General features: G+C 36.2%; 1 protein-coding gene across 1 annotated transcript in view; it reads right to left on the reverse strand.

Annotated features, from left to right (window-relative positions):
- LOC123875018 (hemicentin-2-like) overlaps positions 1 to 12,799 on the reverse strand; it is a 182,803-nt gene extending 170,004 nt beyond the window's left edge. Inside the window, exon 1 of the mRNA XM_045920651.1 lies at positions 12,485 to 12,799. The gene's annotated coding sequence lies outside the window, so the exon portion shown is untranslated. The remainder of the gene's footprint in view (positions 1 to 12,484) is intronic.
- Positions 12,800 to 27,913: the final 15,114 nt, after the last annotated feature.

The following is a 27,913-nucleotide window of genomic DNA, read 5'->3' on the forward strand; positions in this document are numbered from 1 at the left end:
CTTTAATAACAGCACGTAGTTTATTTGCAATTTGGCTATGAGTCATGTCTGACTAATTTAGATATAACGGATTAAGGTACCATAATCCGAAGTTAATGCTTTAATTACTTACCTACGTATGTTTTTTTTGCTACTAAATTGTTAGCGTGGGTGGTAAATGTTATGGTGTTATTTTAATAGCTCAATTATTATTATTACAAGGTCTTAGGACTGCGTTACTTACCGTTAGGGTTGACTGTTTAGTTACCCAATTCAGTGCCTTTTCAGAGAAAAATCAACAGTTACTATGACATCTATGAGAACGTGACTATTAAACTATTTATAAACTTACTTCGTGATATACTTACCGAATGATAAAAACCGGCCAAGTGCGAGTCAGACTCGCGCACCGAGGGTTCCGTACTCGGGTAATTTTTCCGACAATTTGCACGATAAATCAAAAACTACTATGCATAAAAATAAATAAAATCGGTTTTTTTAGAATATACAGACCGACAGACAGACAACAAAGTGATCCTATAAGGGTGACGTTTTTCCTTTTGAGGTACGGAACCCTAAAAATGTGCAAGTTTCCGAAGATGCTTGGATGTTTGTTGCCAGTCATACATACACGGCTTGCATGCACTAGAATGCATTAGAATGAAATTTGGCACAATGGTAGACCACGTCCTGGATTATCATATAGAATAGAAAGACATCCTCCGGCCACTTTCGGGCTGAATTTAAACCACTCCAATCTTAGCGGAGATTAGACAAGTAGGTACGCAGTACAGTGTCTGTCTGTCCGTCTGCTAGCTTTTCACGGCTCAACAGTTTAACCGATTTTGATGAAACGTACAGAGTTAGCTTACATCCCGGGGACGGACAAAGGCTTTTAATGCCGGAAAATCAAGATGTTCCCGCGGTATTCATAAAGGTCCGTCCGTTTAACCGATTTATATAAAATTCGATACAGAGGTAACTTGCGTCCCAGAAAATCAAAGCGTTCCCCCGGGATTTTTAAAAATCTAAATCCACACGGACGAAGTCGCGGGCATCATCTAGGAGATTATAATTATTGTACCTTTCTGTTCTCTCACAGGATAGAGATCAGGCGCATTACGGCAGGTCAGATAAACAAGGAATTTCTACGGGATTTTTCCAATTTCAACGGAGACTAGCCAACTACAGTAATTATAGTGTACAAGTGTGTTCGCAAACACATGCCTACACTCTCTGTTCCTTCACTCACTGGGTAGAGATGTGCAGGACGGCATGTCAGATAAACAAGGAGCTCCCACGGGATTTTTAAAAGCCTTAATCCACGGGGGCAAGTCGTAGGCAAAAGGTAGTATTACATAATATTGCACAATGCACCCTTAACATCTTGGGGCAGCGCGGGTTCCTCCAATTACACCGTACATCGTTCCAGATTGTGTCCATTGTTTAACAGAGCTCTCTCCGTCACTTACTCCATACAATCGTAGTTCCCATTTCATTTGAATATTAAGCAACCAAAGTCCATGAAATTTTGCAGACATAGTCTAGAAACTAATATCTGTGTCTGTGGTGTTTTAGATTTTTCTAAAAATATGTAGTTTTAAAATTACAGGGGCTCAAAGATTTGTATTTTTCTTTAAAAAAAGGCCCAACTTTGTGCTCGTTTTTCTAGACAACGAAGCAATTTAATGAAATTTGGAAAAACCACAGACCTAGAAAATTTAATGAATATTATGTAGTAAAAAAATTATCGTTATATATTTTATATTGTTATAATTATGTGGGAACTACGAAAACCAGAAATTACACCCAGAAATCTTGAAAATTTCGTGCTGTCTCGATTTGTGCAAGCGGGGTGGTGAAGTGCGGGGGACGACACGTGAAACTGACAGAAACTGACAGTCTAAACATACGGGCCACATTTAGACTGCACCCGACTCCAAACTTGTCGATAGGTCTAACTAAATACACTGGTACATTTCAACTTGCGTTAGACGTATGCGTTACCTGCTCAGACGTTGCCTGTAGATAAAAATATGTCTCATGTTTGCTGGCAATAGCGCATGCATCAAACCCTGCAAGTTGCAACTCTCTTGCAACCTATTCCTTACGTAATACGCACAGCTTTAATATTATAATTTTTGACAATGTATACTATATGTAATGCCATATCACAGGTCACTCTCTGATTTATTGCTAACAATTTACTTCCAAATGCAAAGAAATCTAAGTGTGTTGAATTCACACTGCCCAATACCAGGACCTTAAATGACATAAATTCATTGATAAATAATCATATGTTGAAAATAAAGGAGAACCCCGTGTTTCTCGGTATAATGTTAGATGCAAAGCTTCCATGGAACACCCACATATCAACACTTGATGGTAAACTCAGCTCTGCTGCTTACACTGTTAGAAAAATTCGACAGGTACTGACGTGGAAACTGCAAAAATTGTATATTTTGCCTATTTTCACTGTATTATGTCTTATGGACTCTTGCTATGAGATAATGCGGTAGATATTGAGAAAAAAATGAATTACAGAAAAGGACAGGACGTGCAATTTATAATTTAAAACCGCGCGCTGCCATACAATAAAAATATAAGGAAATAAGTACCTTATCTATTATCTTATAGTAGCTTCTAAATATATTTACAACTAGCTAATGCCCGCAGCTTCGCTCGCGTGGATTTAGGTTTTTAAAAATCCCGAGCCTTTCATTTCCCAGAACAAAAGTTGCCTCTCCGTAATAGCCCGTCCCCGGGATGCAACTTGTTTCTGTATCACGTAAGAATATTTAAACGGATGATCCTTTTCAAATCCCGAGGGATCACCAGGATTTAGGAATGCAATTTCTTACAGCATCAGGGTTGAGGTCAACGACAAAGTGTTTACTTGGTATAGATACCTTCAATATCAATTAATAATCGACACTTTTTAAATCCCATTAGCTTTAGTAGTCAGGTCCCCTGCAACATCAGGATTGAGGAGTTGGAATCCAAATTTTTTATTGAACAATGTCGCAAACTTTCTCGATCGATTAAAAAAACTACCCAAAATTACGCAGTTAGGTTACCTGCCAAATTTCATGGTTTTGAGTCAACGGGAAGTACCCTAGAGGTTTTCTTGACACACACGACAGACAGACAGATAGACAACAAAGTGATCCTATAAGAGTTCCGTTTTTCATTTTGAGGTACGAAACCCTAGAAAACGTAGGAACGGCATTCCGAACCAGTGGTAAATTTTTCTGACCATCCAAAAACACTTTGAAGTTTACCTAAAAGTTTACAGGAATAAAAATTTATCATTGTATTCCATTCCATTTCATTCTATTCCATTCTGTTCAAAGATAAATAGATAATAAAAATATTTGTCACCGAAACAATAATTTACGATACATCGACCAATATCAATTTTACTGATGACAATCTGACTATTACCAAAGTGAACGACTACTATAATATCTATTATATACGACTAACATAATATGTATTATAAATTGTGTGCCGTTTGCATTCTCACTAGGTTCTCATTAAGTTTGTTTTATTTGGTTAAACTTTCTGGCATTTATATTGTTATGACGTTTAATTGGCAAACAGTCTGTTTATTGGCTGAAACTCAAAAATTCAGCCAATCACAACAAAGAAAATATTGTAATAATGATTGATGCAGCTTTCTGTAATTGAAAACAAAATATTTGACATTAACTTGAATGTGACAGTTTTTTCCGAATAGGGTTGCCAGAGGCCCCGTATTTTACTGGTTACCCCGTATTTCAGGATACAGAAACCTGTAATTATGAAAATAAAATACGGGGCAAATAAAACTAAATATTTTTAGGGTTCCGTAACTCAAAAGCAAAAAAGAACTCTTATAGGATCTTATAGCGAAATAAATTTACTCAACAAAATCGACGAAAAATTTGACGACATCCAAAGTAAACTACAAAATCTAGAGGTCACAGTTAGTTCACAAGAACAACGACTAGACCTTCTCGAAAAACAAGCCAGGGAGAGAAATATCGTTATTTTTGGTGTCGAGGAAAAAGAACAGAATTACGAAGATTTACATAATAATATTCTCAAGATATTCAGTGGTATTATGAAGATAGATTGTACTAGTTTTGAAATACAAGGTATAAAAAGAATTGGTAAAAAATGCGATAAACCTAGACCCGTTATTGTTACACTTTCGACATACAGGAGAAAAATTGAAATTTTACGCAACAAAAAATCACTCGAACATTTAAATTACTACATAAAAGAAGACTACCCACCAAAAATTTTACAGAAAAGAAAACAACTTCAAGAAATGGCGAAGGAAGAACGGGAAAAAGGCAAAAAAGTTATAATCATATATGATAAGTTAATTATCGTTCCAGAAAAAGAGAGAAGTGAAAACACAAAACGAGGAAATAAACGCAATCTCTCTGAAACTCCTCCCGACAAGCATGGTAAAAATACAAGGAAACCCAAAAAGACGACTCAACCTCATAAAAACAACAACCTGACATCTTACTGGACCAACAAAGACATCCCAAATGCATGAATACATGAATCCAGACGCTGCAGCAACACCTTAACATAGGTACAAACAGTTAGGCTTAGTTAATGTAATACTTACTTACAATATAAGGTGCCACCCTCCTCCTCCTCCAAGACGGCCGGTCACCGTGGAGGAGTAAGACCACAACCCCCCCGGTTCGAAAATAGATATCAATCACCACCATTTAAAATACCATGCATATAATATAATAATAATAATTTTATGATAAATGCATATAGGATAGAAACAGGATTTATTTACATAATTGAACAAAACGGAATGTACTTATGAAAGGAAAATTTTGGAATACCTACTGATTACTAACGCGAGGAATCAAAGGAAAAAATAATATGAAAAAAAAAAATTACCTAATGAATATAATTATTACGGATTTTTCAAGATTTTGCATTGAGGAAAAATACAAAAAACTAAGAGAACCGGAGGGAGGCCTTATACCCAAATATGGGATCCTTATCTATATTGTATAGTGATTACCTACCTACTCAATTAATAAATAATAAAATTAGACAAAATTAGAAATTAGCAATAGATATAGATATAGATGTAGGTACATAAATATAAATTTGTAAACTAACAATAAATAATAATTTAAGCTTGAAACATTTGTAAACTAACAATTTTATTAACCAACACTGTACATAACACAACATATAAACCACATATACACATACAAAATATACACATAATAATAAACCTACTTACTAATAAAACTAACATAAAGATAAGGTAAAAATTGTAAAATAAAATAACTAGATAGTTGTAGGAAAAACTTTTATACTTATGTAAAGATAAGGAGTAAATAAAGGCTTAATAATAATAATAATAATAATAATAATAGGATCACTTCGTTGTCTGTCAGTCTGTCAGTCTTTCCGTCTGTCCGTCTGTCCATCTGTCCTTCTATCCGTCTGTCATGTGTTCATGAACAAATATTAGTATTTTCAATTTTCAAAGTAAGATAACTACATATATCAAGTGGGTTATCATATGAAAGGGCTTTACCTGTTCATTCTAAAACAGATTTTTATTTATTTTTATGCATATTTTTTTAATGCATAACAGTTTTTGATTTCTCGAGTAAAATGTCGGAAAAAATACCCGAATACGGAACCCTCGGTGCGTGGGTCTGACTCGCACTTGGCCGGTTTTTTACAAATTTACAACTGGCTGGCGAAATCAAACACTGACGTTATGTCCAGTAGAAAGAATATTTTCCTTTTGCGGCAATGCGTAGCCGAAACCCACTCGATATTGATCATGGTCGTAGCCAAGGCGGCGGGGCTTGGTTTGAGGATGTAAGCCTTTTTTTATACAAGTTAGCCCGTGACTTTAATCTTTTCTAGTGGTAAGTGAAGATGCAGTCTAATTTCTTGGCCGTTAGGGCCATACTAACCATATAACTAGCCATGACCGAAACCTCCCACCAGACCAGAAATTTAGAAATGGCGATTGCGCCTGGCAAGCCGTCAAAAACCTAAGCCTAAAATAATACTTACACTATTTCTTGCATTTGCTTACCAATTTTTTTTTTGGAAATATATCAAACATTTCGCGCTCACTTCACTCGCGCTTTGAATTTCTATTACTTGGTGTAAACCCCGCAATTTCGTTTGCATGAATTTATATTTTTTTAAATTCCGTGGGGGATTTTCCGGGCTAAAAAGCTGCCTAAAAAAAAATGTCTGGGATGCAAGTTACCTCTGAATAGTAAGTACCAAAATTTTGGTAAAGAAGATGGGCCGTGAAAGGGTAACAAATAGATAGGCAAATAGATATACTGTCGTATTCGTAATAATAGTATGGATAGGAAGCTTTAAAAATAAAATGTTGCTTTGGCTAAACTCGTCTCCCTTTCACTTTAATTTTTTCTGTATTGAACCAAAAAAGAGCGCTCGCGCTTTTTTATTGTTGTATTTTATCTCACTGTCAAATTGAAAGGCGAAATTCCACTAACCAGGTAATTAGCCCATAAAGTTGAGCGAATGTTTTTTTCCTCATGACAGGATTCAGTTCCGGCCCTGATAAAACCTCTCCCGCAATCGATTCCTGGCTACGGCCATAGTATTGATACTGTGAAGGTGGAATTACAAATTAAATGTAATTTTAAGTTAAAATGAAAAGATTGTATGCATGAAATGTATAACATTTTGCTTTACAAAACTAAGAGTTTCTAAAAGCTATTTAAATAAATAAATCTTTTATTTAAAACCACATTGCAAACACAGTTCACCAATCAAGACACGGCAACATACAGAGAAAAAATACAAAACTTACAAATAAACTGAAATATCTAAATAGGCTTTCCATGCATTTCAGAGAGAACCACCGCCTATTTCTTCAAATACTTCAAATTTTCAAATTTCTTCAAATCTAAACCCCGTATTTTTGATGGTGGTAGCCTGTAAATCAAAAAGAGGCAGGTGGCAACCCTACTTACTTCCTAGACAGAATGAAAAATTGTTTTCATTACTCGGTATGCCTACTGCCATAGTGTGACAGAAAGTGTGACGGTAGTTGTGACCTCTGATTGGCCGACTCTCTTTCACTATTTGCTAAAATTGATGATTGCAACAACAATTTTTTCTTTTTTGTAATCGAAAACAGAACACGGACGTCAAACAGGTTGACTAATTGCAATCATTTCTGACCGGCTAACATTGTTCCGCTAGTGGCTCAAACTCACTGTCGCAGCAAGAACATGGTAAATTCAGCCAATCACAGCAATTTGAATTGGTTATCACAAATGTACCGATCTAGGAACCGAGAATGCACGAACCAGGGCAGATAGAGATAAGAACAATAATATCATACGTAGGAAATCGACGGGGGATCGTTGACAAAGATAGCCTTAAGATAAACTGGGTCGGGAAAGTGCATAATATTTTTTCGTATTTTTATTATGCCTGTCGCAGAATGCCGAAAACGGTCTGTCCAACACTAGATAATATTGTACTTTTTACACTAACTGATTGTAGTGAAGGTATATAAAAGTCGATATAGGCCTCAATAACTTAATGTTTAACAACGGGCGGTCAAAGTGCACCAGACGCTTAGGTGGTGAAGGTGATACAAGATAGCCCTTGACTGCGATCTCACTTGGTGGTAAATGTGGTGGTGGTGGTAGTCTTAGATGAAAGTGAGCTATCTTGGAAGTTGTATGACAGTTTTTAATAAACTCATATCCCATATCATATATTATGGTTTCTACCCGGCCTCGTACCGAAACGCTAAATTACTTGGCGACACATCTTAGCCGGTTGGGTGGTAACTAGCCACGGCCGAGACTCCCACCCAACCAGACCAGAGACAATTTAGAAATTGCAAAGTCTCCAATTGCTCCTGCCGGGAATCAAACTCGGGACCTCCCACTTATAAAACCGCAGTGCTCACCACTACTGCACCGGAGAGTTCATCCAAGGAACCAAAAGCTTAATTTGCTATAATCCACTAAACCAGACAAATCTGTATGGTGCAACATGCAGCATGAGATTTGTACCGCCCGCCCTCCCACTGATAAACATGCAGGAAAAGCCAGCCACCGAGCACCACCACAAATCCCTAAACCACTCGACGCACGTTCTGGGAGGTCATCGTCGAACGTCGAGATAGCCGAAGTCGGAAAAATTGATCTCAGACTGAAAAACGGTCGTTTGTGTTAGGCCTTACGCTGTGCAATTGTGCTGTAGTGCGACTCTGATGGAATTGAAAGGTAAAGGTTCAATCTCATCAGTCTTATTGAGGCTGACGAAAAAGTTTTTGAGTACAATACTATGAGAGTGGATTGAAAATTCAGAGCAAGTACTTACTGTTGGCACGATCTGTATCAGACGGATTCTATGGGATGAACTCACAATTAATCGCTTTAAATCGCATGCATATTCCTGTAAAAGTAGGTCATTTTGTATACAGGATTTCTCGTCATTTTTTCAAAAGTAGATTTAAAATCCAACTGAAGATCAAATCAAGTATATAGCTCTAAATTGAGATTTCACTAGGTACCCATAGAGACAGATTTGCTATGTTTTAAGGGTTCCGTACCTCAAAAAGAAAAAAGGAGACAGACAGACAGACAACAAAGTGATCCTATAATCACTTTGTTGTCTGTCTGTCTGTCTGCATGTCTGCAGTCTGTTTATCCGTCAGTCGTGATGTCAAGAAAACCTACAGGGTACTTCCCATTGACCTAGAATCATGAAATTTGGTAGGAATTGGTTAAGGAAAAATCTGAAAACCGTGAACGTAAAAGTGAATAAAAATCTATTTTAGAATGTACAGGCTAAAACCCTGTCTTATGCTACCCGACTTGGTATCTTACTTTGAAAATTGAAAATATTAATTTATTTGTTCATAAACACATTTTTTTTTGTGATGTACCTAACCACAAATTTACGGTTTCCGGAATTTTCCCTTTACTTGTGCTAAGTATTATAAGACATTGCTACCTGTTTTTCATGATTCTAGGACAACGGGACAATTTCCTAGAGATACGGAATTAAAAAAAAGTTACACTAAAAGTCCTTCAAAGCTTTGTTATGTATGATTCTGTTATCATAATTGTACTACGTGACAGTATTAACTTTTGGTGCCGAAAATTTGTAGGAATCTCTTAGGAGTTATTGCCCCTTACTTATTATTTATTCGTAGATCGTAAGACACGTAGAGTTGCGGGTTAATTGCGGGAACCAGTCGCAGTCACAATCGCCATCAAAATAGTAGAGAATTAATAAAAATTATGAATGGTTTCATTTCATAGCGAATTAGTTTTTAACCCCCAACCCAAAAAGAGGGGTGTTATAAGTTTGACGTGTGTATCTGTGTATCTGTCTGTAGCATCGTAGCTCCTTAACTAATGAACCGATTTTAATTTAGTTTTTTGTTTGAAAGGTGGCTTGATCGAGAATGTTCTTAGCTATAATCGAAGAAAATCGGTTCAGCCGTTTGAAAGTTATCAGCTCTTTTACCTTCACTTGTCGGGGGTGTTATAAATTTTTAATTTACACTTGTTATCTTTAATTTGAAGACTAGCGCACGGCTACAATCAGACCTGCTGGCATCCCAGTATACACGTATATAGGCTTCTTCTTCTTCTTCTCTCTGGGCTGGTTTCCGCACTTAAACGTTTCCGTCTGTTGTGCGTGCGTTGCCCCTCCCCGCCGAAGACGTATATAGGCTATGCTGCTAGCAAGTCCGACTGATGATGCAACCTAAGAAGGAGCACGCTTGCTTAGATGCCCATTCACTCTTGACTTATTCCATTAGATTCCTGATACATGTTTCAAAATTATAAAAATTAGAAATAAAGATTGCGAATGAGTTGCGCAATGATCCTCAGATGAAAAAATAAATCTTGTAGGCCTATCCCGCCCCATAAGACAAATCTCATCAGAAATTACGGTGGCAAGGTAGGTAACTTCTCACGTATGACATTGGAAGTTACGACAAACTGTTTGGTCACGCAATAAAATAATGACGTTATTTTCTAACGGATCATTATTTCGAATTAAAAAGGCTGTAGTATTTTTAACCCCCGACTCAAAAAGAGGGGTGTCATAAGTTTGACATGTGTATCTGTGTGTCTGTGGCATCGTAGCTCCTAAACTAATGAACCGATTTTAATTTAGTTTTTTTTTTGTTTGAAAGGTGACTTGATAAAGAGTGTTGTTAGCTATAATCCAAGAAAATCGGTTCAGCCGTTTGAAAGTTATCAGCTCTTTTCTAGTTACTGTAACTTTTACTTGGTGTTATAAATTTTTAATTTACACTTGTTTATTCTATCATTTACAAAAAAAACTTGGAAGGGGATTGGCTTTAGGACTTATTGAAGCTAAGTCAAACCACACAATCTAAGTTAAACCGCCAAATATACCTACTTTCGCATTTTTAATATGGATAGTGACTCCTTAAAAATGACTTATTTATTTACTTAATCTTTATTTAAGTCTATTAAAGAGGGTTAGGTAGAAAATAGTAACTTAATTACTGATCATAGGTAGGTATTACATTCGTAGGTTAAATCCGCACTAAGCCCTTATTCACGAGATATCAAGTTACATTAATGAATTCTAGAATAATCTCTCCATGTCGGTACAGAGCCATCAAATTAGACGTCTATGAATAATGTAAACTTTAATACAACAGGTACAATTTGTTTACTAACAAAGGTGTACAACAATGTAAGAAGCATCGAGTTACAAAATAACATGTACAGGCAGACAGACAGAGAGGTTTATAAACCTTTTAGTTTAACGTAAGATTTTATACACCCTTTTTACCTGTTATTTTCCAAAGCCACCGTGATTCAAACTTCATATTATGGTCGTTCTTCCCTGTGTTGGAGACAATACGCAAAGATACTTTTAGCAGTTATAAAATAACAAAGGTCTGGCCCTCGCGGGCTCTTAGACCATAATCTATCGTCCCAAAATAAAACTCATTACAGAATTGATCAAAAAGCTCTCGATTGTACAGGATCTCTTTTAAAACCCGAAGATCTCAGACTTATTATGCAATGAATTTGAGTTTGATACTTTATTGCAGGGCCAAAGGAAAGTTAAATTAAACTTGAGCCTTAACAAAGCTTCTTTTTACGCAGATTGAAAATAATTTAACTTTTTAAGACGACTTGGTTCTAAATCTGAAGTAATCAATATTTTAGACAAAGCCCCTAATATTTCAAACTAAAATCATTAAGAGTTGTTTTTGGTTTTTCACAAAAATCAATACTAGCTGATTCGGCCCGTCTTCGCTCGAATAGGATTTCTGAGACACCTATCTACGCAGGGGTCGACAACTCTACACTAACACAAATAAAACCTCCGTGCAAAATCTTCATGATTCTAGACGTAGCTGTGGCACTCGGTCTAGATCACTCTGGTAGTAATTTGAACTGTATCTAAGCTACGTTGATAATAATTAACTCATACGCATATATTGTAGACTTCAAAATTGACAAAGACCTATTAATAATAGATTCATACCTATATTAGGTACACTGGTAATAAAAAATCTTTGTTATAATTAAAATTATATATTATATGTATAGAGATAGGTATGCCCCAGATGTTAGACAAATTGAATTAAAACAGAAATAACTGGGACTTAAATCCAAATCGTTAAAAAGTCACAAAAGAAAGAAGTGGTCCGATGGAACAGTCTTTAATTGCTATAAAAATTCTTCAGTTGAATTTAATACATCCTCAATTTGAAAGTTAGGTAGGTAAGACTCCAGTAAAACTCCCGCAAAACATTTTTCCTCAACTTAGTCTCGTTATTAAAGTCAAAGACTTACTTGGCTTTTAATGAAAAGTACTTAAATGCGGGCAAGGTTCGTTCTAATTAATACATAAAAAGTTTAAAGTTTTGAGGACTTTCGGCATCTTAACATTTTCATTGAAATATGACAAGTCATTAAAAAGGTTCCATATTTTCTTGAAGGATTGCCCAAACATAATGTAAGAGGTCGAACTATTTTTTTAAGCACTCAATTAGAAATAAAATTTCCGCGTAAGCACGAACATATTTTCAAACTCTTGCTGAAAAAAATCCAATCATGAAATCCCTCAATAACATATCCAAGAAGACAATGAAAAAATTACGATAGGTACCTACCGAAAAATTTTCATGAGCTTGATTAATTTGAACAATAAAAATAAAATTGTCATATACACTGTTCACTAGAAGTGCACTCTAAATTCACAATGCAAAAAATATTTTTGTACAGATACTTACATAGGTAAGGATCTACATACATTGTACCAGTTTTACATTTAAAATATAAAATTGTCATGTAAAACCTACGAACTTTATAAACTTTTAGCATAAATACTACTTCAAGAATAATCCTCTTTCCCGTCTCAACAACTATTATTTTCCACTACAAATGGTCTAGAAACTAAATGGAAATGACACAAATAAAAATATTTCATACTTACTTACTGAAGGATACGCCTGAACTTTTACAGTTTCAGAAACACTTTTTATTTGAAAGTTTTCTCTCACACAAAACCAAAAGTTTTATAGAGTTGCAGCGAAAAAATAAAACAAACAGAACTCAAGTAGTAAAATAAAACTGGTTCCCACTTAATATTTACCTACAATACAAGGTTTTTTTACAAAACAATCACGAAAGTCCTTAACCAAAAGGGGCAAATCCTGAATAACACTGAACAAAAAATCCGAATGGAAACGCGAGCTTTTTGCGCCCGAAAGCTCGAATACTACGGACCTCTTTACGTCAATAATACGTGTACTTCGAACAACAGTCGGATTCCGACTACGGTCTGCACTACACACTTGCTCTACGGCTTTGCTTTGCTCTATTGCGTTATGCTCGAACGTTATCTTCAATATCCTGAACAATAGTTTCAATTAGGGACTAAAGCTTCACTACCTTATAGTTATACGCTGAAAGGTTTCATGAGTAGTTATATTCGTAAGTTCTAATGGTTCTAATGGATATTTGGAGATAATTTGTTTGTTTACAGTTCCAAATCTAACGTGTAGGGCTGACAGTTTTGTTATTCCATCACAAGTTAGCTCTTGACTGCAATCTCACCTGGTGGTAAGTGATGATGCAGTCTAAGATGGAAGCGAGCTAACCTGGAAGGGCTATGTCAGTTTTCATTAAACCCATACACCCTTTGGTTTCTACACGGCATCGTATCGGAACGCTAAATCGCTCGGCGGCACGGCTTTTCTGGTAGGGTGGTAACTAGCCATGGCCGAAGCCTCCCACCAGACCAGAAATTCAGAAAATATAAAATTCTAAATCCTGCCGGGAATCGAACCCGGGACCTCCCGCACAGCGCTTACCAGTGCGCCACTGAGGCCGTCATAATACATAATTATACTATAGGTACCTAAACAAATTGTATATATAGGATTGTGTGTGGATCACCGTCCGCTTTTAGGTATTTCGTTAGAAATTCATAGAAACGTTTGCATGTCCTGAGGAAATAGGACCGTTGGCAATTCCATCTCCTGGGTGACCTGTTTTTAGGAAAATAACCACTATTATACCTAGGTATGAATATTCCTAGAGGTAAACGAATTTCTAGATCTCTAGTTGTATGTGGCCTAGTTGTAAGGCCGCATTATCAAGGTTGCCGTGATAGCCTAGTGATTAGGACGTCACGGAGCTCGCGGGTTCGATCCCGGGCACGCACCTATAACTTTTCGGAGTTACGTGCGTCTTATGAAATTAAATATCGTGAGAAAACCTACATGCCAGAGAGTTCTACATAATGTTCTCAAAGTTGTGTGAAGTCTACCAATCCGCACTTGGCCAGCGTGGTAACCTTTCTCATATTGAAAGGAGACCCGTGTTCTGTAGTAACCCAGTTATCGGTAATGCGTTGATCATGATGATTTAATCAAGGGAAAAGGAAAATATCGGAGGAAACCTGCATGCCTGAGAGTTCTCCATTATGTTCTCAAAGGTGTATGAAGTCTGTCAATCTGATGGTAAGCGTGGTTAACTGAGGTATACACTTCTCATTATGAAAGGTACCACGCTGAGTAATGGGTTGATGATAAATAAAAAAATAAAGTAAAGCCTTTATTCTCTCATTAAATTAACAGTTCATACAGTGTACTACAAGAATTACAATTAAACTACTATTATGGCAATTAGAAGTTAAAGAAAATATATAAGTACGTAATTTAACATTAGTAATTATGTAGATAGGTACGATTAAACAAGTTTTGTAACAGTTTTTGGTAATAATGATAGTAAAAAATTAAAATTAAAAATGTTGATGATAGATAACATAGAGTTTAATATTATGATAGACGTATGAGTCGAACAAGTAAACAACAGAATTGGGAGTAATTCGTGGTTATTATTGACTCGCGGCCCGCCCTTCACTGACACCTTTTCTATTCCGGCAATAACCGCTAACGCGATTTGCTACGGCCATTCCGACGATAATTGGATAAATGTTGTTTACGCCGCGACGATTTCCGAATTTACTATTAATCTTTGACCTTTTTTGAGATAATTGTATAATTGAATTAAATTGTAATACTTACTTTATATGGCACAATTACAGAATCAAAATTTATATAAAAGGAACTGACTGATCTATGACACAACTCAAACTACTGAACGGATCGGGCTGAATTTTGTCCTGCAGTTAGCCATTGTTAACTCTGCTAACAATTTTTCTGTTACAATTCAATTCTTTAGGGGGTAAAATAGGGGTTTGGGAATTGTGTAGTCCAAGCGGAAGAAGTCGCAGGAATAAGCTAAATACAGCAATTAAAAAGGCATCTGCAGTCATCAACACTGCAGTCATTGTTTTAAAAAAATTATTAAGTTTGTTAATTCGCATTTGGCCAGCGTAGTGGACTATAGCCCAAACCTTTTTTTCTGAAAGAAGACTCGTACTCTGGCACAATGTGTGAAACTATAAAGAAATAGCAAAAAAAAGATTCCAACTTATTGAGAACCTCCTCCTTTTTGAAGTCGGTTAAAAACCGTGAGGTGTGATGTGGCATATAAGTGCTAGAACAAAGATAGATATACTCGTATGATATGGCATTATTGATTCCGAATAAAATCTGGCAGCCTGTCAAACATGCATTTAGAACAATAAACGGACCCCACTTAAATATTGAGAACATGCTAAGATGAAGTTTATTATAATCGATTCGAATATTTATTGGGTAAAGGACGTCCGGTCCTTTTGTTTCAAAGGCAGGCCGAATTTGGTTTGATAACAAGACACGACAACAAAAAGGAATAATAGATCAAAGGACCAACGAGACAGGTAATTATTCAAAACCGGTTTAAAATAATACTACAACCAAGAAGGTACACTTTGTTTTAATTAATTGGTATATACTCGGTATTTTATGTATTGGTATAATTTGTTTTCTGAACAAGGGTCAAAACCACAGTCAATACTAACAATTGTAATATACATAAGGACTTTTGAAATATTGGTTCCAAATAATTATGACACACCCAGAACAGAACTTAGTTCTGGACATAAATTTTAGGGAGAGGTTTTAAAATAGTGTACTTAATTTTTAATTTATAGAATACTTAGCGCTGAGCTGCAATCAGACTTGCTAGCAAATGATGATGCAGCCTAAGATGGAGCGTGCTTGCAAATAAGCCATAGATTATTTTGTTATACAAGAAAAACTGTTTACCATACCTTTAAAAATTATTGAAATAGCTGCAGCCTCACTATCAACTCGCCGCCCTGACCAAATGCTCGCTCTCTAAGCACTCGTTTTTAATTTGAGCCAGCCAAGTTCGCGCGAATTATTGATTTTAGCTTAATACACCCAGCTTAAATCTCGCGTTTGTCAAGGATAACAAGTAACAAGTGTAAATTAAAAATTTATAAAACCCCCGACAAGTGAAGGTTACAGTAACCCGAAAAGAGCTGATAACTTTCAAACGGCTAAACCGATTTTCTTGGATTATAGCTAAGAACACTCTCGATCGAGCCACCTTTCCAACAAAAAAAAAACTAAATTAAAATCGGTTCATTAGTTTAGGAGCTACGTTGCCACAGAAAGATATACAGATACATACGTCAAACTTATAACATCCCTCTTTTTGGGTCGGGGGTTAATAAAGGACAAAATTACGAAAATAAAATTAAACAAGGACATGGGTGGCAAATGAAGGCGAAGAAGTAAATGTGTCACATTTACGGCATCATTAATTTATTGAATGGGACGAAAATAGGCTCCCCGCTGATGAGATCCATTGTAGCCGTCATTACGGGGCGTCGTTGTCGCAGGGTGATGAAAATTATTTACTAATTGACCGAATTTCTTACCAGTCACCTTATAAGAAAGTAAAAATAACAGCCCTAACTAAACTTTGTTCTCGGCTTCATACGCATCATTAACCCGCGACCCAAAAGAGAGGTGTTATAAGTTTGACGTGTGTATCTGTGTGGCTGTGTATCTGTGGGTTTATGTATCTGTCTGTGGCATCGTAGCTCCTAAACGAATGAACCGATTTTAATTTAGTTTTTTTAATTTGAAAGTTGACTTGATCGAGAGTGTTCTTAGCTATATGGGGATGATGCCTATGTCAAAAATAAATTATTTCTTGGTTAAAAGGAGTATCTTCCAAAATTCGTAAAATCCACATTCGATGTTAGTTTTAAGTTTGCTAACCATTTTAAATTATCGATTTAAACAAAAAAAGTAGGTCAAATTACGTCAAATGTTATGACGTCACATCTGTGAATTTCATACAAGCTCCCTTACTAAGCGAGTGTTTTGACGTTTGATAAAAAGTTGCTGATTTGACCTACTAGTCAACATGCCTATTTTATAGCTATAATATTAGCTATAATCATAGTTTGAAGATTATCAGTTCTTTTCTACTTTTCTTATTAGACGGGTCATTACTATCCGACCAATACATATTAGTCTAGTAGTTAATCTATCCAGCCAAATTCTAATATGGTCACTGGCATGAGTGGCATGGTCGTGCGTAATGTGTAGGTATATAATATTACACAAACTATTTCAAGATAAAATGTTTAAAAATCATTAAAAATAAGGCCGAGGCAAAAATTAATTAAATTTTTTATTCAATCTGTATCGATCTGGCTAAAATTGCAATACAGAGTAACAGAGAGAGAGTCAGCGCGTGCCAGACCTTCGTTATTTTATAAAAGGAATAAAACTTCAAATACTAGGTAGGTAGGTATACTTGAAAAAATTATTTAAGTTTCAATAAAATGGGTATTTTTCCGTTTTTTGAAAATAATTAGTTATTTATCATACTAACAATAGAATACGCTAAAGAAACCATTTGGTAAATGAATATTGATTATTCAAACTAATTTCGTCTTCTTTAGTAAGCATCTGGATTAATTAGAAATACCTAAGCTAGATTCTGATTTTAACATTTAACAGGGCTCTCTCCGTCACTCGCTTCATACAATCGTAGTTCCAATTTCATTTGAATATTAAGCAACCAAAGTCCATGAAATTTTGCAGACATATTCTATAAACTAATATCTGTGTCTGTGGTGTTTTAGATTTTTCTAAAAATATGTAGTTTTAAAATTACAGGGGCTCAAAGATTTTGTATGAAAATTTGTAAGACCGCGTAACTTTGAAACCGAATATTTTAACAGAAATCTGGAAAACCACAGACATAGATATTAGTTTCTAGAATATGTCTGCAAAATTTCATGGACTTTGGTTGCTTAATATTCAAATGAAATTGGAACTACGATTGTATGAAGCGAGTGACGGAGAGAGCCCTCTTAAGCTCTTTACTAAATTGGTTTGCGTCACTTGGAGCATTTCTCGCAATAAATATTTTAGAGAACGAAAATAGGCAATTCTCTGAAAGCTTAATAGGTGTCCCAAATAAAGATCTAAAATGTGGATAAACCTATGAAATAATTCTAAATACGTAAAAGGAAGTACTGACTGACTGACTGACTGACAAACCTATGAAATAATCTATACTAATAAATAAAATTGGAGTGTCTGTCTGTAATTTCGAAATAACTACCACATATTAAGGTCATATGGTTATTTGAACGATACCATAACTGAATCACACGTTTTTAAAATTTTTGTCTGTCTGTCTGTCTGTCTGTCTGTTTGAAAAGGCTAATCTTCGGAACGGCTGAACCGATTTTAACGGGATTTTCACATACAAGTAGAGGATTGACCAGGGTGTAACATAGGCTACTTTTTTAACCGACTTTCAAGAAGGGAGTTGTGTTTTTCTACCTATGTACACCGAAATCTCCGAGATTTCTGAACCGATTTGCGTGATTTCTTTTTTAATCGATAGAGGAACTTTGCGACATTGTTTCATAAAAAATTTGGATTCCAACTCCTCAATCCTGATGCTGCAGGGGATCTGACCAATCCACGCGGGCGAAGCTGCGGGCATCAGCTAGTTCTAAATATGTAAAAGGAAATACTGACTGACTGATGACTGACTGATCTATCAAAGCACAGCTCCAACTATATTGGACGCATTGGGATGAAGACTTTTGAAAATTCAATCCCTAAGGGGTAAAATAGACTTTGTAATTTGTGTAGTCCACGCAAACGACGTCGCGGGCATAAGCTAGTAAGATTTGAAGCTTGTTTAAAAAATAAAAGTAAGGTAAGTACCTACTTAGTTAGGTACTTTATATGTTAGTGTGTTAATAACAATATTTCTTTAAAATAAATGTTAATAAAACTCAAAATTAAAAAAACAACTATAAGCGAACTAGAAAAGAGCTGATAACTTTCAAACGGCTAAACCGATTTTCTTCAATTATAGCTAAGAACACTCTCGATTAAAACACCTTTCAAACTAAAAAAACTAAATTAAAATCGGTTCATTCGTTTAGGAGCTACGATGGATGAGACAGATACACACGTCAAACTTATAAAACCCCCCTTTTGGGTCGGGGGTTAAAAAAGTAGCCTACAAACGAATTATTTCAAATTGTTGTAATACCTACTTATTTGGTTTTTTCATTAAAAAAACTCCTGTGAGACATTAAATAAAAGATCTAAAACATTTAAAAAAAAATGGATGCATGCGATAATATTTAAATATTCATTATGGGTGCCCCGAAAAAAAAAACAATTATAATGAAAAGCAAAAACCATGGGTTTTTTTTAATTCATCGGATAAAAGAAATGCACTGAAGCGACACAAATCGATGCGATGACCGAGAAACACTCTGAAAGCCTAGAATTTTATATTTCAATAAAACAAAAGGAAAAGTATACATTTTTTCCTAGACATGTTTTTAATAATAATTGGTTTTTCAGTGAAAAAGTGAAGTGTAAGAAAAGTGTAGGTACAAGTTTAAATTAAAAATTGATAACACCCACGACAAGTGAAGGTTCCAGTAACTAGAAAAGAGCTGATAACTTTCAAACGGCTGAACCGATTTTCTTGGAGTAGGTATAGCTATGAACACTCTCGATCAAGTCACCTTTCAAACAAAAAAAAACTAAATTAAAATTGGTTCATAAGTTTAGGAGTTACGATGCCACAGACAGATACACAGATACACACGTCAAATTTATAACACCCCTCTTTTTGGGTAGGGGGTTAAAATCCGATCAAGTGAGAGTCGGACTCGTACAGGAAGGTTTCCGTACCATCGTACAAAAATAACAATTTTTACTTTTTTTCGTGCTGTAAGCACAAATTCACGGTTTTCGGATTTTTCCCTTCATTTGTCCTTAGATAAGACCTACTTATCTATCTGCCAATTTTCATGATTTAAGCTAGGTCAACGGGAAGTACTTAGTACCCATTTAGTACCCTATAGGTTTCTTGACAGACACGACAGATAGACCCACAGTAAAGTGATCCTATAAGGGTTCCTTTTTCCCTTATGAGTTACGGAACCTTAATATTTATAAATCCTCGGTACCTTCCCACGAAGGAAATGAATTTATAGTAAAACAAAGGCAATGGTTTTTTGATAGTGTATTTTCAATTAAAACGCTTGACGAAAACTTGGTATGTCACTGCGGCTGATGGAAACAGGGAAAATTGAAAAAAGCACCGCACAAAAGTGTCGCAGCCAGAGAGTTGGCATATTACTAGAGCAGCAATGTCCTGGAATTGGTCTCAACTTCAAATTCACCAGACATATTTTATACATTTATATTTTATAACATCTGTTCATTATTAAATATCCATAGTCCATACTTACTAATATTATTATAGTACATGCAAAAGAGTCTGTCCGTCTGCTAGCTTATCACTATGCTTTTAACCGATTTCGATAAAGGTAGATACAGAGTTAGCTTGTATCTCGGAGATTAACATTATAGGCTACTTGTTATCCCAGAAAATCAAAGAGTTCCATCTAAATAAAATCATGCGCTTAACCTGTTTTTAACCCCCGACCCAAAAAGAGGGGTGTTATAAGTTTGACGTGTGTATCTGTGTATCTGTCTGTGGCATCGTAACTCCTAAACTAATGTACCGATTTTAATTTAGTTTTTTTTTGTTCGAAAGGTGGTTTAATCGAGAGTGTTCTTAGCTATAATCCAAGAAAATCGGTTCAGCCGTTTGAAAGTTATCAGCTCTTTTCTAGTTATTGTAACATTCACTTATCGGGAGTGTTATAAATTAATTTACGTTACGTGTGTTGTTTTGGCGTTTAATGCAAGAGGTTTGCTACTCCATCTTCTCACTCAATGGCATCAGCAACGAAACAAGGAGAGAAAGGAACTGGCAATAAATAACACACCACTTGCCTGACCCGAAAACGTAGCCTAGCAGTTCCACATGGAATGGGATTTTTCATGAAATTTTGAGCTCTCACGAATTGCCTTCGGGTGTGTAACCCATTTTCTAAACAGCGTCCTACCCGCATTCGTACACGTTTGTCAGCGACATTTTGTGTCTTGTTCTAGTTTTTTTTAACTAAGGACCAAGACCTCATGGTCACCAAATACGCCTGATTTGTTGGGTCTTACCTAATATAAAGAATTATGGCAATGTTTTATTACACTTGTGCTTTTCACACTAATATTATAAAGGCAAAAGTTTGTGTGTGTGTGTGTGTGTGTGTGTGTGTGTGTGTGTGTGTGTGTGTGTGTGTGTATGTTTGTTACTCTTTCACGCAAATACTACTGAACGGATTGTGCTGAAATTTAGAATGGAGATAGATTATACACTGGATTAGCACATAGGCTACTTTTTATCCCGGAAAATCAAAAAGTTCCCACGGAATTTTAAAAATCTATATCCACGCGAATGAAGTCGCGGGCATCAGCTAGTACATATATAAAGCCTTACCATGCCTATGAGGAGTGATGACGCAAAAGGTTTTGTGCGTGTAGATGGAATGTCGACGACATAATAGCTCGTGCTCACAGGCTGCGTAAGCGTAGACGTAGGGCGTGCCATTGCGTTGTAATTTGTGGAGCTGTATGAAACATGACGTATGCGTAACCCGGTGTGTAGGTGTTTACACACGCAGCACGCAATTGGTGTGAATATGCCTTTAGAATGGAAACTCGCCCGACGTCTTGCAGTTAGGTGGTAAAGAAGAAGGTACCATCTTTTTACCACTCGCGGGAGAAGGGCGAACGTTAGCTCTCCATCTATAAAGTCCTTCATATAGACACGTGATGAGGGTGAAATGTAACAGCCTCACATACTTAGCGTTGGTTTTAAGTGGTTTTAAGTAATGTTGACCCAAGTCAGTAGCTAGACGTGTGATCGACTTTTGTTTGTATTTATTAAAATGTGGCCATTTGGTGTCCATGTACCCTTTCGAACAAATACAAGTACGTCGATCTCAAAAGTTGAACGATACACAATGTTAGATATATTCATTTAGTGTGTATTCAGTTGGACCACACCATACACCCCCAGTGAGTGATATGAATTAAATATTTAGTAAGCTCTATTTATTTCATAAGAGACTAGCAAACAAAGAAATGCTTAGTTTGAGTGTTGGTTGCAAGAGAACAAAAATCAGAATGTCGTCAAACAGTAAGTCTCACTACAGCTGTCCGAAGTTGAGTTGGACCTAGCCACAAATTATTTGATCGCGGCGTGGTTGGCCGATTGCGAGCAAGTGCAGGCGTGTGTGTGGTTGCGATTGTGGCCAGAATGTTGTCGGTAGGCACTTTACAACAAAATCTGTTGAAAATCTAATAAATACATATGTCTGGCTAGAAGCCACGGATGGACTCCTTTTTGGACTCCCTTCCTTCCCCCTTTTCGTCCTATTTTAAATGTTTTATAATTTTATATTTATATGTACATGAGAATGGAATTACGCGTTTCATAAAATAGGTAGGTATATTTTGTGTACGAGGATATTTTTGCCGCTGTACTTAATGTGGTTGTGGTTATGATTCAATTGAAAGAACCCTTAACCCTTTAAAGATCAAAGTTCAGACGAAAAACCAATCAAAATTTGAAAAAGGTTTAGTATTAAATATCCACATCAAAGTAAAGTCATTATTTCAGTAGTGAAATTAAAGAGAATTCAAATGAGTAATAATTGCCTTTACCAACTAAAGAGAAATTAAATGAATTGCCTCTCCTTTGAAATCCAAAAAGTAGCATTTAGAAAAGTGAGTTACGCAGTTTAACGAGGCCAATTAAGTGAAATATGAAATTGAATTTTTCAAGTCACAAAGCCTGTTGAAGTTCAGTAGGTTTTTCGCGAAATTTGCGTGGTGTAATATTTTTCGTTCGCGTCGAAACGAGAAACCTATTTAAAGTATGCTTCTGAAAAACCACACATTATTGCACTATGTGATGCAAATCACACTTATATTATAAGGGCGAAAGTTTGTGTGTATGTGTGTGTGTATGTTTGTTACTCCCTACGCAAAAACTACTCGACAGATTTGGCTGAAAGGAATGGAGATAGATAATACCCTGGATTAGCACATAGGCTACTTTTTATCCCGGAAAATCAAAGAGTTCCTACGTGATTTCAAAAAAATAATTTTCCTGCAAGGTTGATGCGCTTATTTTTCAGCTTTTGGCTCCTACACCAATACATTGGTGACAGACAGATATTTATATTATTACTAGAAAGGAAAATAATAATAACTATGTAATACTGAAAAATAAGCGCATCAACCTTGCAGGAAAATTATTTTTTCGAAATCCCGTGGGAACTCTTTGATTTTCCGGGATAAAAAGTAGCCTATGTGCTGATCCAGGGTATAATCTATCTCCATTCCAAACATTCAAATCTGTCGAGTAGTTTTTGCGTGAAGCAGTAACAATCATACACACACACACATACAAACTTTTGCCTTTATAATATTAGTGTGATAGTCGTGTGATGTGAAGTAGGTAGTAGGTATGAATTTATTGACGCTTATACCAGGACTCCTCACATGATAACGGGAGTATTTAATTATCGATTTATTTGAGGAAAATACTATTTTAGCTATAAACTACTCGCTAAACTGAATGTGAACCGCTTCCGTCTGGATGTCACGTGCGGAATGACGGATGATATTTGAGCACAACCAGAATCCATTCGATTAATTTATATCCATTCCGTGGTATCGAACCTATTCCGAATTTATGATTCAACTATTTATACTGAATAGATAATAGAAAAACAAGTGTAAATAAAAAATTTATAACACCCCCGACAAGTGATGGTTACAGTAACTAGAAAAGAGCTGATAACTTTCAAACGGCAACCGATTTTCTTGGATTATAGCTAAGAACACTCTCGATCAAGCCACCTTTCAAACAAAAAAAAAAACTAAATTAAAATCGGTTCATTAGTTTAGGAGCTACGATGCCACAGATACACAGATACACGCGTCAATCTTATAACAGGTCGGGGGTTAAAAAACAATCATGATCAAGCCATCACCGGCACACTACTGAGCACGGATCTTGCTCCGGATGATCATCCATTGGTCCAGACTAGACCAGAGACATTTTACAAATCACAAACTCCCAAATTGCTCCTGCTGGGTATCGAACCCGAGATTTCCCACTTATAAAACCACAGCGCCAGGAAAGTCGAAATATTGTAATGGGAGGATATAATAAACTGCAGCTCAATGTTCTCAACCAGCTGTATTCAACATTTACTAGAAAACAAGCTAAATAGTACCTTCTAAGTTCTCGGTAGTGATTATAAAAGAAGATGATCATACGTCCAAACCGCAGTATGACAAACGGTTTGCTCATGCACTTCATAAATAATTACTGACTGAGTAATCTTCGTATAATCACACAGTTGAGATATATCTCTAAGTGCTGGCAGCTGGCTGGGATTAAACAGTTGCGCTCGGTGTAGGGTAACCACTCTATTCAATTCTAGTATTTATTTCGCTAATAAAGCGAATTTTCCGGTGGAAGGTTTCGACCGTGGCTAGTTACCCCCATACCGTCAAGGCTGTGCCGCTAAGCGATTTAGCGTTTCGGTACGATAACCGGTACGACGCAGAAACCCATACCGGGTTTAATAAAAACTGCCATAACCCTACCAGGTTAGCCCGCTTCCAACTAAGATTGCATCATCACTTCCCACCAAGTGAGATTGCAGTCAAGATCTAACTTGCATCTGAATAAAAAAAGAAAGGCTCGTCTTCGTCGTCCTTTTCAACTGAAAGAAGTCCACTGGAAGATGAGATTTTCTTGCAAGGATCTCCACAAAATATGGTATTGTGCCGATTGCGTGTAGTGGTTTCCAGTTACCCCTTTGAAATCAACAGTCCACATCTAGTGGGCCCGGGCTGAATGATAAGTAGAAAGCTCATACGGGTTCGCGTTGCAATCCAAGCACATTGAGACTAATATCACACCCCCAACACTTGATACAAGCAAACAGATTTTATCGCCTAAGTGACAAAAACAGAACTATACATAAGTTGAGCTGGATAAAGACACTGCTTTGTATAACTAGGCGTACCCTGACTTTGCAATCGCGAGGGGAGGGAATATCACTCCTAACCTAGGTAAGTACTACATAGTAATAGTTAATATTCTTTGCTAATATACTCTAGTGAGCAAGCTTCAAATATATTATAGTATCGCGTTTGACGGATTTACCAAAAGTAAAGTAAACTTATTTTGAACTACTTTGCTGACACTACAACATGGTAGCATGAAGCTAGTATGATCATGAAAGTGAAAGGAGTAGGCCATATACTTACTATACAAGGGTGACAAGGATCTGTCTAACTTTTTAGTGCGAAGTACACGTCTTCATAAAAAAGTTTACTCAATAAGCGATACTAAAATAAGTAAAACAGCTCATTTTCCACTTGTCCGGAAACTGTACAAGAAAATTTTGGTTCACCTAACGCTGTTATGCCTATATTGTTAATACGATGCGATTGAATCGACAGCAGAGTGTAATTTATGTTGCCAGTAAATATAGGGTTTCTGCAGATAATTTTGCTAATTTGCTACTTTTACTAGACCGGCAAAGTTTTCTTTCTAATAATATACATTTAAGATAAGAATAGCAGACATAGCTGACGTACCTACTATGTGCTAGATATTTCACGTTATCTTGTTAGCAGAGCTTGTAGTAAAAAGAAATTCAATTTTAAATAAATTTATTTATTTTATATTAAAGAATTAGGTATAGTAATTGACAACTCTATAAAATAAACTTAAATCTAAATTAACACAAAAGTAAATTGAAAACTAAATTAAATTAAATCTAAAATCGCATGGAGACCACCGCAGCGAGGCATGGTATTAGTATAATAAGTATTTTAAACAAGGAAATAAATAAATTATCACAACTTAGTCGTTTAGTTAATTAGTTTATTTTGGTCAGATCGTTTTAATAAATAGTAACGTAAATTGATTTATCTGCAAAGTTTTACCAACTTTATCTGCATTAGGTAATTTTGAAAGTTTGTACGTTATAATATTATTGAATATAAAAAGTCCATTAAAATTGCAAGAATATGACGCATTCTATGGAGTTCTAAGTTCTAAGACTATATCTTCGCAAGGCAAACTTCTCCTTGCATAGTAAATCATTGAAAATAAATTATTCCTTATTGGCACTCCAGTCAAGACCGTGTTAAACGTTTCTCCTAAATATAGTATCAGTTCGTGGTAACTGTTCCAAAGTGGTTCCAAATAGAGACAGAGCCCGTAAGTGTCAGACCTCCGTTATTTTATAAAAGCTGAAAGTTTCTATGCGCGAAATGTATATAATGTATGTATCTTAATTCTTTAAACCGAACGATCAGCGACTATGAAGTTTGGCTCATCGTGGTTTTGGTGGATGGGAACAAGAATGTATAAAATCTTTTGTCAAAGTATCAAATAGCCTGTACTGTCCCACGACTGGGCAAAGGCCTCCATCCGATTTTTCACCCTTCCCAATTTTGTGCCTCTTCGGGCCACGTAAATTATAAAGTGTATTTTTTTATATTTTTTTCGGAATAGTAATAGAAATGACGTCATGCATTGCCATTTCCCAGATAGTCACATACTTAGTATCGTGGCAAGCCCGTAGCCACAATGATCCAAACTTCATAGTCGATGATCGTTCCTTGCACCTTCCTGTGTTGGGGGCAATGCGCATAGAAACATTCAGCTTTTATAAAATAATGAAGGTCCGGCCTGCACGGGCTCTTAGTCCAAAATGTATGGCGGTAAAAATAATATGAAATGAATTGTTACATTGTTTGGCTTGGCCGCAACGGGTGGTTAGGCCAAATCGGTACATGTTTTATTAATGCTAGCTTATGAGGGTGGGATAAACATCGTGTTTTGTTTGTATATGGCAAATAACATTTTTGTGTTTTAAAAAGATTTTAGAGCTTCGTGATTCTTTTATATGAATAGGTATCCAGTTTGAATTTGAAGTAGAGATGTGACCTTCAAAAGTTCATTAAACATACTGGGGGTCAAGCTTTCGATGATATTTCTGAGCCCTAGTTTAATTTTTAGGGTTCCGTACCCGAACGGGACCCTATTACTAAGCCTCCACTGTCCGTCCGTCATTACTTACTTTACTTATTTTTTTTATTTTTTTAGCCATGCTAATCATGACTAATACTCCCCTTTTCCCCTCCAATTAAGTGTAAAGCTTGTGCCAGGAATGGGTACGACAATATTGCAACGGGTGGGGTTTGAACCGCCGACCTTTCGGAATTCAGTCCGCTCCTCAACCTTTGAGCTATCGAGGCTCTATAAATTAAATTGTCATCGAATTAAAAATACATGAGCTGTTATAAGTATTCTAACCAACAAACATTTGGGTTCCCCAACCTCACTCCATGAAGTCCTCGGCAACCTGGGCGGTCTACTTGGCTTCTGGAGCGAGCTTGGATGGCTGGAGTGAAGACTTCGGCGGGGAGGGGCAACGCACGCACAACAGACGGAAACGTTTAAGTGCGGAAACCAGCCCAGAGAGAAGAAGAAGAAGAAGAAGTATTCTAACTAAATATTGCACGTCCTTGAGGTATCTTTAATTTCCTGTAGAACGTGGAAAACACTACCAAACCAACTTTGGGCATAAATATCTCAACTACAAGTTCCATTGAAAAAGCTACTACAACTGACTTCTTTATCGTTTGTATTGTAACAACTTCCGAACACAAACTTTCAAGAATGGCAAGTTTACAGCAAAATAATTTAGGTACTCGCCCGTCCTGCATCAGGATGCCATAGAATCTATAACTATTTTTCTTTTTTTTTTATTCGATTTGTTTTCTTGTTTTCTTATAAGTACTTAGATTATAATGGGGCTGACGTGTACATAGTTTCGAAAGCCCTTGAATAAATAAAGAAAAAATATCGCTACATATAGGTAAGTGCTCATAGGAGGTAGGTACTTGTAAAGTGAATACACGCAATGCAGGACTTTGTCAGGGAAATTTATAACCAATAAAACAATTTTAGTTACGTTAAGAGACTTAACA

This window comes from Maniola jurtina, chromosome 19 (genome assembly GCF_905333055.1).
Source record: "Maniola jurtina chromosome 19, ilManJurt1.1, whole genome shotgun sequence".
Classification (NCBI taxonomy): Eukaryota; Metazoa; Arthropoda; class Insecta; order Lepidoptera; family Nymphalidae; genus Maniola; species Maniola jurtina.